Below are 14747 nucleotides of genomic sequence, written 5' to 3' on the forward strand. Positions count from 1 at the left end.
AAACTCATTCTTGATTGCTTTAATGAACATTTTTTTATTGTCACAGTTTGATACTGATGATTTCTTGTGAACACTCCTTTAGTTTAAACCCAGTGACAGTATCAAGTTATTATGTTTGTTTTCATGTAAGTATCTACACTTATATTATCTATCTATACTTCGTCTGCATCCCTCGAGGCCCCATTTGAAGGCTGATTATGTCCCAACATAGGCCAGAATTCATAGCGCAGTGGTGGCTGTTGCTATTTTTTTCAAAAAAGAAAAAACCCCAGCAGATGGCTGAAGCGTGGTGGCCAAAGAATAAACTTTTAAAAGCAAGTATTAAATTTTAGATCACTTATATATCTGCAAAGAACGTTATAACATTACTGTTGGCTACATGTCCACAAAGTTATGTATAGGGGTGGGTTTTTAATTATCGATTTATCGATTAAAATCGGTTCTAGCTTGGATAATGTAATATCGATTCATTAAAATCCTGAAATGATTTTTTAATACAAATTTATTTTGACCAAAATGCCAGAATTTCAGGTTAAACCTCAGAAAATTTCAACAAATAACAACAACCAAACAGCTGAAATAGTAAATGAGAGCAGGAACACGATTCTGCACAAAGACGTAAACACAAAGCGTGGATCCACCGACGGATCAGAATCAGCGAGATGTCGCCTTTCTCTCACGACAGCACGGACACGGTCGGGGCTGAAAGCCGACAGCTCGCTGATCCGTGCTTTGAGTTCACGCCCTTTTTCCACTAGATTCTGAAGCTGCAGGTTTTGTCTCTCTCCAAACAATATTGACTAAACCAGCAGCTAAAGAAGATCCAACCCTTCACATAAACATCGTCATGAACTTTTGCTGTTTTACTTCCACAACAATAAAATCACACTTCATGCACAGCTCTCTCCCTCTCTCTCTGTCTTTCTGTCTATGTGTACTTCAAGAACAGTTTCCCGTCAAAAAAATCAGTTTTCTGCATTATTCGCTTGTTTATTACGCACAAGTCTACCGTTGTTTACAGCGCTGTCGGCCACTGTTTTTTCCCTTTTACCTAATTCTGAAAAGAAAGTCTCATTTCTGCTGTTCAATAGGCTACTGAACAAATTCAAACTTTTTAAAATTATGCGAAATTTTAAAACGCTTAGCCGTGTCTCTAATAAAACCTCTGTAACTTTGCTCTGCTTCACTTCAGCAGCATCAGCTAAGGTTCATATGTTGATTAATGGTTTTCTTTCGTTTTCGATGTACTGCTGAATATTTTTATAAAATCCCAGGCCAGGAAAATCAACTTCGTGTTTTTCTGTGTTTTATCCTCAGCTGTTGTGCATCTGCACTTTATTGTTGTCAATGTCTACGCATGGGACAGAGTGAAACGTAATTTCAATTCCTTTGTATGGCAAGTACATTTGAAGAAATTGACAAATAAAGTTTTCTATTCTATTCTATTCTATTCTATTCTATTCTAGCTACTTCGACACAAAGGCATCTGCTGTGATGCTCACACCTTTGATAGAGTCTAGCAAGTGTCAGCTTTTTTTATAGATATAAAAATATGGAAATGTATTGATGCAGGACCTGAATGATGATATATGGAATGTGGAATATCTGTCCATGCAGACAATATTGATTTGTAACTTAAAATTTCCTGCTGCCTGCCACTGAAGGCAGTGGGGAGAGGTAACAATTAGGCAGTGCATTTACAGTGGCATATAATGTCATCTTTTCTCATTACAGTCCACTTTGACCAGCAGGTTTGTGACAGTTGGCTTAACATACCGAGCCAAGGAATCTAAATATACATTTGGCATCTCAGTGGGGCCACCAAAAATCATCACCTCAGTCTTTTTATCATTGAATTTTAAAAAGTTAAGAGACATCCAAGCCTTAATGTCATCAAGACACTGAAGTAATGGTTGTATGGAATATGTGCCTTTTTTATGTAGAGGGACATATATCTGACAGTCATCAGCATAGAAGTGAAATGCAATGCTGTGTTTTCTCAGTATAGATCCAAGAGAGAGCAGATACAAAGAAAAGAGGAAGGGGCCTAGAACTGAGCTCTGTGGGACACCACACAAGAGAGGAGCGGAGGACGACACATGGTCACAGAGACTGACACAAAATGTTTGCCCCGCCAAGTAGGACCTGAACCACTCAAGTGCCCACCCAGTGCTCCAAATGACAGAGTAAAATGCATGATCCACAGTATCAAATGCAACTGTCAAATCTAAAAGTACAAGAACAACACAGTCCCCAGCATCAGTGGCTAAAAATATGTCATTAAAAACTTTTAAAATGGCTGATTCAGTGCTATGAAAGGGTCCATCCATCCATTCGCTTATCCTTTTCAGGGTCGCGGGGACGCTGGAGCCTATCCCAGCTGTCACAGGGCGAGAGGCGGGGTACACCCTGGACAGGTCGCCAGTCTGTCGCAGGGCCAACACACAAGGACAGACAACCATTCACACTCACATTCACACCTAGTGGCAATTTAGATTTTCCAATTAACTTATCCCCACAAGCTGCATGTCTTTGGACGGTGGGAGGAAGCCAGAGTACCCGGAGGGAACCCACGCAAACACGGGGAGAACATGCAAACTCCACACAGAAAGACCCCGGCCTGATGGTGGAATTGAACTCAGGACCTTCTTGCTGTGCGGCAACAGTGCTAACCACCGTGCCACCGTGCTGCCTATGAAAGGGTTTAAAACCAAATTTGAAAACGTGTAAAACATTTTGCTTTTTCAGGAAGGTCATTCATTGACTGTCAACTCTCTTTTCAAGAATTTTGGAAAGAAAAGGTAGTTAGAAGAAAGGCCTGTAATTTGCAAGAATCGTAAGATCAAGAACAGGTTTTTTTTAAACAGGTGTTTGACTACAGTATGTAAAAATTTTGGGGTCTACATCTGAATATGTGCTCAGCTCGACGGCACTCGTGTCTTACAGCTCGGGTCGTGTCGTTCAGCCAGGGCTCAGATTTAGTTTTAGAATGGCTGGATTTTAATTAAGCCATGTGCAAAGCAGTCCAAAGCAGTCTGGCAGGTGGAATAAAATCATGAGCTCAGTTCTGGCTGCATTAAAAATCTGGGATTTTGCAGTTCTGGTTAAAACTGATGAAAACTGCTCAGCAAGGGAGGAGTTAAAAACTCGACAGCGCCGAGCAGCAGCGTGAGGTTTAACTGAGGTACAGGCAAGAGGAACTTCAACCATCACAGGACTGTGGTCAGAAAACACAGCATCACAAATCTCTACATTAAAAACAAAACAAAAAAAACCAAAACAAAACATGAGATAAAACAAGATCAAGTGTGTGTCCACATTCATGTGTGGGACAGGTCACACATTGCACCACATTAAAAGAATCAGTAAGGCCTTAAAAGCCCTTTGCAATGGGCATATCAGGACAACACACATGAATATCAAAGCCCCCAACAATAGGAACACAATCATATTTTGGCATGTATTCAGCCAAGATGTCAGCAAAGTCCTTCACAAAGTACTTATTGTATTATATATTTAATTTTATATGTTATAGAAGTTACAGATTTGTAAAGTGAGGCAAATTATTGTGATGTCACAATTACAGGATGATCTACTAACAGTGTGCTTTAATCTCTCTATGAAGAAGCCACTTCAGTTCAGTAAAAATCAGCTGGAGAGCAGCTGTGAACAGCTGACTCTTTGCTGTGCTATAAATAAGTAAAAATAAGTGGGGCTCACCTCAAAACACAGCTTGAGGACTGACTGGAGAGTTTTAAGACAGTCTCTTCAGTAAACCTAGCAGCTCTTTAACATCAAAAGACGTGTTTGACCTGCTGCAGATGTTAGTAAATCTGACCCTAACTGTTTGTTCTTCTTTAAAATTCAAACTCAATAATGAAGCAATATTTTTAACAGGCTGTTCCTGTTTATATAACCTCCATAAAACAACAGGGTTAGAACACATTGTGACGAAGTAAGATGTTTGTTTTGTAGTCCATCTTCTGCACAATGTAGTTTCAACAGGCGGACATCCGGTGTCACGTTGTTACAGAGAGACGAGCGTAAGGCTGTTCCAATTCTCAGCACCGCTCCTCTCTTTCCCTGACTTCTCAGCAGTTGTCCTCCCCACGATGACGTTTTCATCGAGGCCAAGGAAAAGAGTTTAGGAAAAGGAGATTGGCGCTACTTTTGAAATAACACTCCACTGGGTTACGTTGTGCAGCTGAGTCACGTGACCGCACAGCAACAAATCACAGCGGAGCCGGGTAAAGGGGGCGGAGCAAAGTGTGTGTGTAGGAGAGGAGTCGAGCAGAGAGAGCTGCTTTTTCATGAAACGGGAGTAAAGTAGTAAACTTACAGGAACAACGTGGGTCTCTGCTCCCTGATCTGTTTCCTGTTTTTGGAAAGTGTTCCAGCTTCATCACGGAGTTTCTCTCGGTTTGTGGGCTCGTCTAAAGGTAAGCATCGAGCTAACTTTAATGTGGGTTCAGTTTATGCTGAGTTTAGCTCTGTTGAGAATAATAGATTGCTTGGTAGACATTGGAGTTAGACAGACTGTAGAGTTTGTGATTGCTTGCAACATCATAATATGGCGGTTGCTGGGGGGAAAGAATACATAAAGAAAAATAGTCTTGGAATATGAACAAAAGGATGGGGTGCAGGGCAGGAGAACAACCAACCCCCACCCCAGGACATGAAGCCACAGGTACAAGCCTGGGGGAGCGCAACCCCAGGGTGAGAGTAGTGGAAGCTTGCTGAGAAGGAGGCTTTGGAGCGTGATGTCACAAGGGTGGGCGTGGGCGTGGGCGTGGAAAGGATTTTGGCCTGACGCCTGGCCTTTCTGGCAAAGCTCAAGTATGGGCTCAAAATGTGATCATAAATATTTTGTACTTGTAAATCAGGATTTGTATGTGTATGTGTTTACGACTGTGCGTAAATCCCCCCTAATATTGGTATGATCTGAGCTCAGGCACTAAGCAGGACGGGGCAGCTACTGCCTGCGAGTTAGTGAATGGTAAATGGCCTGTATTTAGAGAAACTGTTTTTATTCATCTGTTTATTTTTTTATGAGCTTTGTTTGAATTTTTGAGTATCTGCAAGTGGGACCGCAAAAACATGATTGTTGGCCTGTATTTATATAGCGCTTTACTAGTCCCTAAGGACCCCAAAGCGCTTTACATATCCAGTCATCCACCCATTCACACACACATTCACACACTGGTGATGGCAGCTACATTGTAGCCACAGCCACCCTGGGGCGCACTGACAGAGGCGAGGCTGCCGATACTGGCGCCACCGGGCCCTCTGACCACCACCAGTAGGCAACGGGTAAAGTGTCTTGCCCAAGGACACAATGACCGAGACTTTCCAAGCCGGGGCTCAAACCGGCAACCTTCCGATTACAAGGCGAACTCCCAACTCTTGAGCCACGATCGCCCCGCAGTGACGATGTGATGGGATTTCCGGCTCTTTCAGCTCGGCTCACTAAAAAGAGCCGGCTCTGTCGGCTCCGAACCGGCTCTTCAGGTTGTTTTGTTGCTTTAATTAATTTATTATTAACAATAATATAAAATTATGCACAAAAGGAATTACTAATGTAAAAAAAGAAGTGGTTTTATTTATATATGTTTATATATAAATATATGCGGTGGCCCCTAGAGACAAAACATGTACAAACTCCAAAACACATTTCTAGCCTTAACTGAACTTTCAAAACCGCTACCTAGATCACTTACATTACACAATTGAAAGCATGTGTGTATTGTTTGTGTATTTATACACAAGCACTCATATATATTCAAATAATAAAAAAAAAAAGTTCATTTACCTGTTACTACCACACACCAAATCCGGTCGTTGGTACTTGCTGGCGTGTGTGGCCACTAGGTAACAAAAGCTCAACACTGCGCCCGAGCATCCTGGAGCACTTCTGTTGTGTTTTGTACGTGTTTTGGAGTTTTTACGTGCTTTGTCTCTAGGGGCCACTGTAAATATACTTTTATTTATTCACTCCACACAAAATGTAATAAATAAATAATATAATACAAAAACCAACTATTTACATTTCAACTTTTAACTATTTAAATTTTCAGCTTTTTTCCTTTTAAACAAATTTAAAGTGAAAGAACACAAAACACTGCAAACCACAACACAATTAAATATAAATTAAAATATGAAAACAAAAAGAACATGCACATTCTCTGCCATTTGGGCCTGCATGAATAAACTTTCTGAATCCTTTATCATCCGCAACTGAATATAGTTTTGGATGATTACTATACCTTTCTAATGTGACGTTGATGTCCCTGGCTGTTTCCCTCCGGCTCCGGAAAAAAAGTGCAAGAGAGAGAGAGAAAAAAACCCGGTTCCCAATAAGGAGCCGGCTCGCGTCGTTCACTCCAAAGAGCCGGCTCTAAGAGCCATTTCGTTCGCGACCGACACATCACTACTGCAAGTGCGCTGTTGGAGAAACGGAGCTAGGCAGACAGAGGAGAACTGAAGATTGACCAGGTACCAAAGTAAATCATTCATACTGTACAAAAAATGTAAATATGACGGTGTATCACGAAAGATTGATATGAGTTTCATTGATATGAAACTGATCACTTGACCAATATTACGTTACTTGCTCTTCAAGTTAATCAACAAATGGCGAAATGAAAAGCTGAACAACAACAATGCTGTTTCTTTAGAGAGTCTTAGCTTATGTGTGTTTATTTCATATTTTCAGTTGTTTCCCTCCACGGTTAAATAAATCTGTTTCAGTAATGCACTGATATACAAGAATGGACATAAGGAGCTTCTTTCAAAGAAAAAACTCAGGTAGATGTTATTTTATATATTATGCTTTGTATGTTGTTCAGTATATCTATGCAAAACAAGAGGACTTTCAATACACAGCAGTATATTCACAGTTGAAACCAGATATTTACATACACTTTATGGAAAACACAAGAACATTTTTTTACTGTACAACATCAATTTAGAGTAAAGTTGTTTTGTTTTAGATAAATAAATATTGAAATATCTTTTGACTTAGTTAAATGTCAGAATAAAGAGAGACAGGGCTGTCTATTTTAATCACTTTCATCAAATTTAGGAGTACATATACACTAAGTTTATTGTTAATTAATAAGAAAACTCCAGACGATTCCATTCTGCGCTGAAGAAGCTTCTGATAGGTTAGTAGAGTCCATGTGAGTAAATTGGTGGGGCAGCTGTGGATGCATATAAGACAAAACACAGAGCCTGTTTCTTTGAAATGGGAAAATTAAGAGATATCAACCAAAACACCAGGAAAAGGATTGTGGAGCTCCATAAGTGTGGCTCAATTTTGAATACAATTTGGTGCCATTTAAAATTAAGAAATACAGATAGTTTCTCTATTTACTCTTAAAGTTAACAAATATGTTTTTTATATTTATCAATCTAAAAAAATAAACATTTACTGTATTTCCCGGACTATAAAAGCGCACCTGAATATTAGCCGCACAAGCTAAAATCAGGAGAAAATCCTGTTTTGTACATACATTAGCCGCACCTGACCAAAAGCCGCAGGTGTTTCAATGTTGACTTATCATATGTAAGAGAATATGCACAAAGCGAATTGTCAGGAAAGAGATGGCTGTTTGGAGAAACACCCCTTTTATTAATATTTTGAAAAACAAGTTATGGGTACATATTTGCATAACTTTTTAGGTATATGTACAAGTAGCGGTAATTACAAGTACGAAACATGTACTGTGCTTCATGAATGAGTAACAAATGTAGTACATAACAATAACCTACAGCACACCAGAAAAATAGATTCAGACTACCTTTTAGGCTCAGGTGCAGTGACACGGCTTTAACAAGAAGAAAAGTCAGTCATTCACCACCATCTTTCTCATCTTCCTGCGCACTAAAACCACCAAATTCCTCTTCTCCAGTGTCGGATACGAACAGGCTCAGGATTGCTACGTCATCCACTCTCAGCTTCTTTCCTTCGTTGTCACTTTCAAAACCAAAGAAATCCTTGTTGTCAGTGTCGGAGTCGAACACCCTCAGAAGGGCCGTGGCGGAGTCACATGCCCTTCCGCCAGGCAACGTAGTGCCGTACAACAGCGGAACAAACAAAACAAATTGTCTTACGATATGATAAAAATCATGGACAATCCATAGAAAAGCCGCACCTGACTAAAAGCCGCAGGGTTCAAAGCTTGTGCAAAAAGTAGCGGCTTATACCCCGACAATTACGGTAGTCTGATTTGATTTTACAATTAAAAAAGTGTATCTGTTTTGATCTGAAGAGTATGTAAATATCTGGTTTCAACTGTATATTTGATGATTGTCAGCACAAAGAGGGAGAGAGAGGGAGAGAGAGGAGAATGAGGACAGAACAGTAAGGGAACAAGAGCAGGTGAGAAACACATGTTAGTCAAATGGTTGTTTACCAAAATCTGTATCATAGGTACTTGTGTATCTCGTACCTAGTGTTTCTTTTCAGGTTTGTTATTTTTCAAGTTATATATTTATTAAGTTATGCAGGCTTATGAAGGTTAAATAATTATATAAACTTTTCTGAATGTAAATAGTGTACTTTTGGTAGAATTAAAAAAATAAGTGTAGTGCGGGTCTATGATGATTTTTAGTGCTACTATCATCTAGTTCTGATTCTGGTTCTGTCTTGGTTAAGTCCTAAGTAGTCCTGATTTTGAACTGTTGTAGTCCTGTTTTAATTCCGGATCAGTTCTGGGTCTGGTTGAATTGGGGTTTAGTCCTCGTGTCTTGATGCAGCCCCAACTTTGTTCTGCCTTGCTGCTTAATTAAAATACTAGTTTAAGGTGTCTTGCATATGTGATATATATTTTTTCCTATATGAATTCATTCCTTTTTGAACAAAATTCATAATAAAGCCTATTAATCTTTCAGTCATTTCTACCCTCACTTAATTTCCTTTTGCTGCTCAGCTCTCACACAGTGGCTCAGTTATGCTCCAATTAATCTTTCAGTAATGTCTACCCCCCCCCCCCCCCCCCCCCCAAAAAAAAGAAGAAGAAAAAAAGAATCCCACATCCATACTACCCTTTAGGGCTAAGCCCCGGGTGTTTCAGATGTCTGCTTCCGAATGAAATACGGCAGTGGAGTAAAGACCCAGAGTACTTACCACCACTGTCCTACCCCGATATCTTCACGTATCTTGTCAACCCTGACCCTAACCCTCACGTTCGGATTTCGGAGTGCCCTATGTTTAACGTTGGTAACCAGTCTGGATTTGTTTGATTCATTTCATAGGCAGGCTTCCCTACAGTTGTGCGAAAGAGTTAGCAAATCGTTACATAGCACGTATGTCTCCACAGTCACTCAATTCTATGTTTGTTTGTGTAACGCAAAGTTATTTAAGGACTAGTTTATGTCAATGGATGAATTTACTGACTGATGCGCAGAAGAAATACTTCTTTATGGAGCCTAGATGGTGTGAATGATGAGACCAAAGACTGCAATGTCTTGTACCAAAAATATATTGAATAAATAGGGGAAAGGGAACAAAATAATTAATACAACACACAACGTAAATGTCCACAATTAAATAATAAATCAATGCTGGGATTTTTTTCTGTGCAAGAGTCCTTTTGCTAAGAGTCCTTTTTTTGGTCCTTTTCTTTTTAAAGTTCACTTTTAAGGTATTCCTCCTTAGGGTCCAGCTGCATACAATGGGGAAATATGTCCATAATCCAAAGACGGCTAAGTGGGGGAAAACAAAGAATGTTCCTACCGGCTCGCCACTTCAATATGAAGAAGATCAATTCAAAGGGGAAAAAAAACCTGACCTGTAGGTCAGAAAAATGTCCATTAGCACATCAAGTTCGATTCAGTTTACCGGAAAACAAATATATTTTTCTGCAAGTCTATGTAATAATGCAAATCATAAATCATCATCAATCAATGTACAACAGTTAAATTATTAATCATCTTGGCTACGTAGCTTAATCTATACATTCCAGTAGCGTTCGCTACAAACAATACAAAAACAACAATAAAGAAAAACAACTGTCTAACAGACAGCATAGCCGAATTCAAGGCAACACATAACAATAATCATTCAATCGCACTTTGTTTCAAAGTAAGCCCATAAAAATGCTTAAGTAAATAAAAGTGTTCAAAAACAGTGCTTTTTGAACCGGAGTTCTGCTCGCGGTGGGAACACTGCCGCACAAAGTCATTTTTTAATCGCGAAAACGATCGGCTGGTTACTGACAACCAAAGGTTGAAAGATATTAAGGACATTTACCGCTGAGGTGAAATGAGGTTACAGATGAATTGAGGAGAAAACGCTTTGTTTTCCAACGCCGTTCTAAATGCCATAAGCTCACAGCCACAGCAGGAGTCGAACCCGGAAGTATCCCTTCACAGCCGGTTTTCAGAGTTGCCGCGACGTGGAAGGAGCCAATCAGAAGAGGGGCCTCAAATCAGCTGACATGGGTCATGTGACAGGGAGTAGTTGATATGGGTTACATTTGCAATTTCTATAACCTCCAAGAACCCCAACGATAATATTATTAAGCTATAAAGAGTGTTATGAACATACAGAACTTGCCGGAGTAAAAATGTCTGGAGCACACCAACAGATATCTGGAGAGCAAACTGGATATCAAGCCGTCTCATGGCTGCTATCCAGGCTAGACGCCTTCGTTTTGTAAGGTCCGCCATATAAGCTCCCTCATGATGCTTCCAGGTTGGGAAAGAATAAAAAAGACAAACCCTTTTTAAGCTTATTCCACAGCCGGCAACACAGCAAGTACGAACCATGGCTGTTGTGTGTGCCTTCGCTCCTTTTTCGCTTGCGCTTTGTTTGGACCCGGAAAATGGCGCATCAGGCCAAAATCCTTTCCACGCCCACCCCCGTGACATCACGCTCCAAAGCCCTATGGCGGTGACAACTCTTCCACAGTAGCAGGTAGGATTTTACTTTTTTTGAGGACGGCTAGTTTTACCTTTCCATACGGATGGTCTGTTTATGTTTTGATCAAGAGCCTTTTTTGGGCAGCTGAAGAGGAAAAGTCCATCTTATGGCCAACCTCTGATTGTATCTTGATCATATTACCCAGCAAAACCCAGTATCCAAGTTCATCTGTAACAGTCCTTGTGCCACAGATCCGCACTGTTGCTTCTACATTAAACAGAAGAGCAGCGACATGGCTGCAGGTCTCCGCAACTCCGGCCATACAGGTGCAGTGGACGGCTTCAACCTTCCCTGTGATGCTACAATGACCCATGGTCACAGGTCATTAATCAATGTATAAAACTAAAATAAAATGTATTTTTAGTGACACAGGATACATATCCTAGTATCCAAGTTCATCTGTAACAGTCCTTTTATATACTACAGGAAAAATGAAAATAAATAGTTTATTTTGATGCATTATAATATTTCCAACAGTGTAATTTCAGTTCTAAGGATCCCAGAAACAATACGGAAAAGCATGAAGTCAAACATCATCATCATCATCATCATCATCATCATCATCATTTATTTATATAGCACTTTAAAAACACACCTGGTAGACCAAAGTGTTGTACAATAGTAATATGCACATGACTTTTATGAACATCAACATAGGCTTATAAGGCCCACAAAAATGACGTCACTTCCGGTTTCGGGCAGGTAATGGCGGACATGCAATAATTTGCACTGATGTATATGCCAACGTAAGAAGTGTTATGAACATCGGCAAAGCGTGTTTCTGGAATATTATCTTTTTGTTGCTGCAAGTTTGGAATATTATGTTTTTGTTGCTGCAAGTGCTTCTTATGCAAATTTTTCTAAAGCTATACAGGGAGTGCAGAATTTAGGCAAATGAGTATTTTCTCCACATCATCCTCTTCATGCATGTTGTCTTACTCCAAGCTGTATAGGCTCGAAAGCCTACTACCAATTAAGCATATTAGGTGATGTGCATCTCTGTAATGAGAAGGGGTGTGGTCTAATGACATCAACACCCTATATCAGGTGTGCATAATTATTAGGCAATGTCCTTGTCTTTGGCAAACTGGGTCAAAAGAAGGACTTGACAGGCTCAGAAAAGTCAAAAACAGTGAGATATCTTGCAGAGGGATGCAGCAGTCTCAAAATTGCAGAGCTTCTGAAGCGTGATCATCGAACAATCAAGCGGTTCATTCAAAATAGTCAACAGGGTTGCAAGAAGCGTGTGGAAAAACCAAGGCGCAAAATAACTGCCCATGAACTGAGAAAAGTCAAGCGTGCAGCCGCCAAGATGCCACTTGCCACCAGTGTTACGAGTTCAAAATTGGGGATGGAGACAAGAGAAAAAACCACAATAACAACACTGGTCCGGCCGGGTTAAGTCAAACAATGATTTTAATGATCACACATGTGGGAGATGGACACTGTATGCAGACAGCCTCAGATCTCAAAATGGTGGAGCATTGATCAAACTCTTATAGCCTCTGGTGCCCCCACCTTATCATAAAAGCCTAAACATTCACATGCTTTTCTCTCACACGGCGCCTAAGCTACGACCTTGGCTCCCCGTTTATCTGCTCCTGCTGAGATGGGGCAGAAAACTCCAGCATGTTCCGTTCTCTTCTAATCAGACAAATAAGGCGATGCCTTTCTGCAAACAGTATTTCTGATAACATCATAAAACAATATCATTTATCCACAATAAATCAGCAGTCTAATGTAATGCAAATCAGTTTAACTAATGCAATAGTTATCAGCTTCTTCTAATTCAGGAGAATAATGCAAACTAAAACTACATAATAATTCATAATCTTTAATTAAGGGTATAACATGGCATAAAATAATATTATAATCTAACAATTCCCCCTGATGAGGTCATTAGAATAATGAGCTCACCAACACCCTATAACCCAGTGTGGCCGGGTTCATCTCTTCTCACTCCTGAGGTCCTTTGTCCCCCTGATGAGCGAACCATAGGTGAGATGACCTCTGTGTTTGCGCAGTTCAAATGTAAGAAAAACAATTATTCCAACAATAGCAGAGCCTCTCGAACCTCGTTGGTCTGGTGTTCCTGGATTTCCGCCAACCCCTTCATGGTTATTGCTGTGTTTATGGGATCCATCCTTTTGAGGTGACTAGCTGGAGCCCAAACGCCATGACACTTGGACCCAGTTGGTGTCTCGGCAGTCACTGTGTCTGTCTCTGCTGCGGAGGATCCTCGCATCTCTGTGACCTCATCTGGTGTCTGTTCCTTTTTCTGTAAGAGACAGAAAACCAAAACACCTCTCTTCCTAACCCTAATAATCTAATGTTGTTATCTACTGACCTTCTAGTGATTCAGAATTGGTTTAGAATATTCAGAATGTCCCAGGGACTTATTCTAATCATATCCTATGTGTGTACGCGTGTTTGCATTTAGCCCTCTGCACTCAAGGCATTTCCTACACTTTATCAGTCCGGACCATCACGCCGAACAAAGCTTATGACCTTCAAAAGGCCGAGTGCAAACTCATTATAAGCACATTTGCAAGGTGTGTCTGAAGATTACTAAAACCACTCATATTAAGAGAAGACATCAAAAACAAATTAGCCGTTTTTTTTTTTAATCCTCACCTTTGCCCCCCAAAAATCATGTGTTTGCTTCCGCCTACTGTTCCATATGGAGACACAATATTGCAGCTACAAGGTCTCCCAGGTTGTTAAGTTGATCTGCGTGTGATGCTCTGACCCAAGAATATGATCTTAAATGAATGTCATTTAATTAACTACCACTATTTAAAACTTGACTTAAAGATATAATTGAATAAAAGATCACAAAGAATAACATGATATCAGTGTTATGTAAGCACGTGCAGCCTTCCATGCTCGAAGTCACTCCACACCATAGATCAGCCAAACATCGCGCTGACTGTAGCTTTTAACCCTTATTAACTTGTGCACAACTCTATAATGAGCAACAAACTGCAATATGTATAAAAATGATCATGGTTACACCTGCAATAGAAGATCACATGATTATCCTGACACCTGTGAATATACGATTAAGAATAGAAGATTAACCTGCGGTTATAACAATCACTGGAAGACAAACGTTAGTACAATGTCAAAAACTTCAATAAATGTTTAATGCAATGCTTGTTATATGATTCTGATGCAATAATAAAGCTGATGCCAAGATAAGCGTAAAAACATCCCCTTTTATCCCATTTAACTTGGCACATAAACGTTTATAAATGCCTCTTTTAAATTCTATTTCCCCCTGTCTTCCCCTTACTGACCACAGCAGGGGAATCTTAGTTTTGAATCAGCCATGAATCCAGCTCACCTGATTCATCAGTGAGCCCCACCGTCACTGGCGTCTGACAGGGTGGCGCTGCATACTCTTCCTTTAATATCACTATTTTCAACCTGTTGATTAGAGTGCTTAAACCTGAAGTCGACTACGTCCACAACAAGTCAATACAGCTGTAAATGTGGCCAATTATCAATCTATTACCAATCAATAACAACAGATAACTTTTATTTTATACATGCTCTCAGTCAACCACTCACCCAGAGGATCTCCAATCCCAGGAAATTCCTTCTCCTCATTTAATGAGTCTGTCCTCCTTCCATGCCCTGGTAACTGGTCCCTCCAGAGCCACATCATCTCAAAATATACATACAACAAGCCAAACCACACCTTGGTCACACCAACCCTTTTCCGCCCTGAAGATGTTCAACGCCATCTTAGTCTGGACTGTCAAAGGTGACTTTAACGCTGACTGTTCCGACAATTCATTTTATAACATTTCCTGGTCAG

The 14747-nt window shown here is 40.2% G+C and overlaps 1 protein-coding gene across 1 annotated transcript in view; it reads left to right on the plus strand.

Moving 5' to 3' along the window:
• The first annotated feature begins 4285 nt into the window (after nucleotides 1-4285).
• Nucleotides 4286-14747, plus strand: part of LOC112430728 (uncharacterized) — a 37793-nt gene continuing 27331 nt past the window's right edge. Inside the window, exon 1 of the mRNA XM_076878253.1 lies at nucleotides 4286-4439. The gene's annotated coding sequence lies outside the window, so the exon portion shown is untranslated. The remainder of the gene's footprint in view (nucleotides 4440-14747) is intronic.

The sequence above is a fragment of the Maylandia zebra genome, linkage group LG3 (genome assembly GCF_041146795.1).
Source record: "Maylandia zebra isolate NMK-2024a linkage group LG3, Mzebra_GT3a, whole genome shotgun sequence".
In the NCBI taxonomy this organism is placed as follows: Eukaryota; Metazoa; Chordata; class Actinopteri; order Cichliformes; family Cichlidae; genus Maylandia; species Maylandia zebra.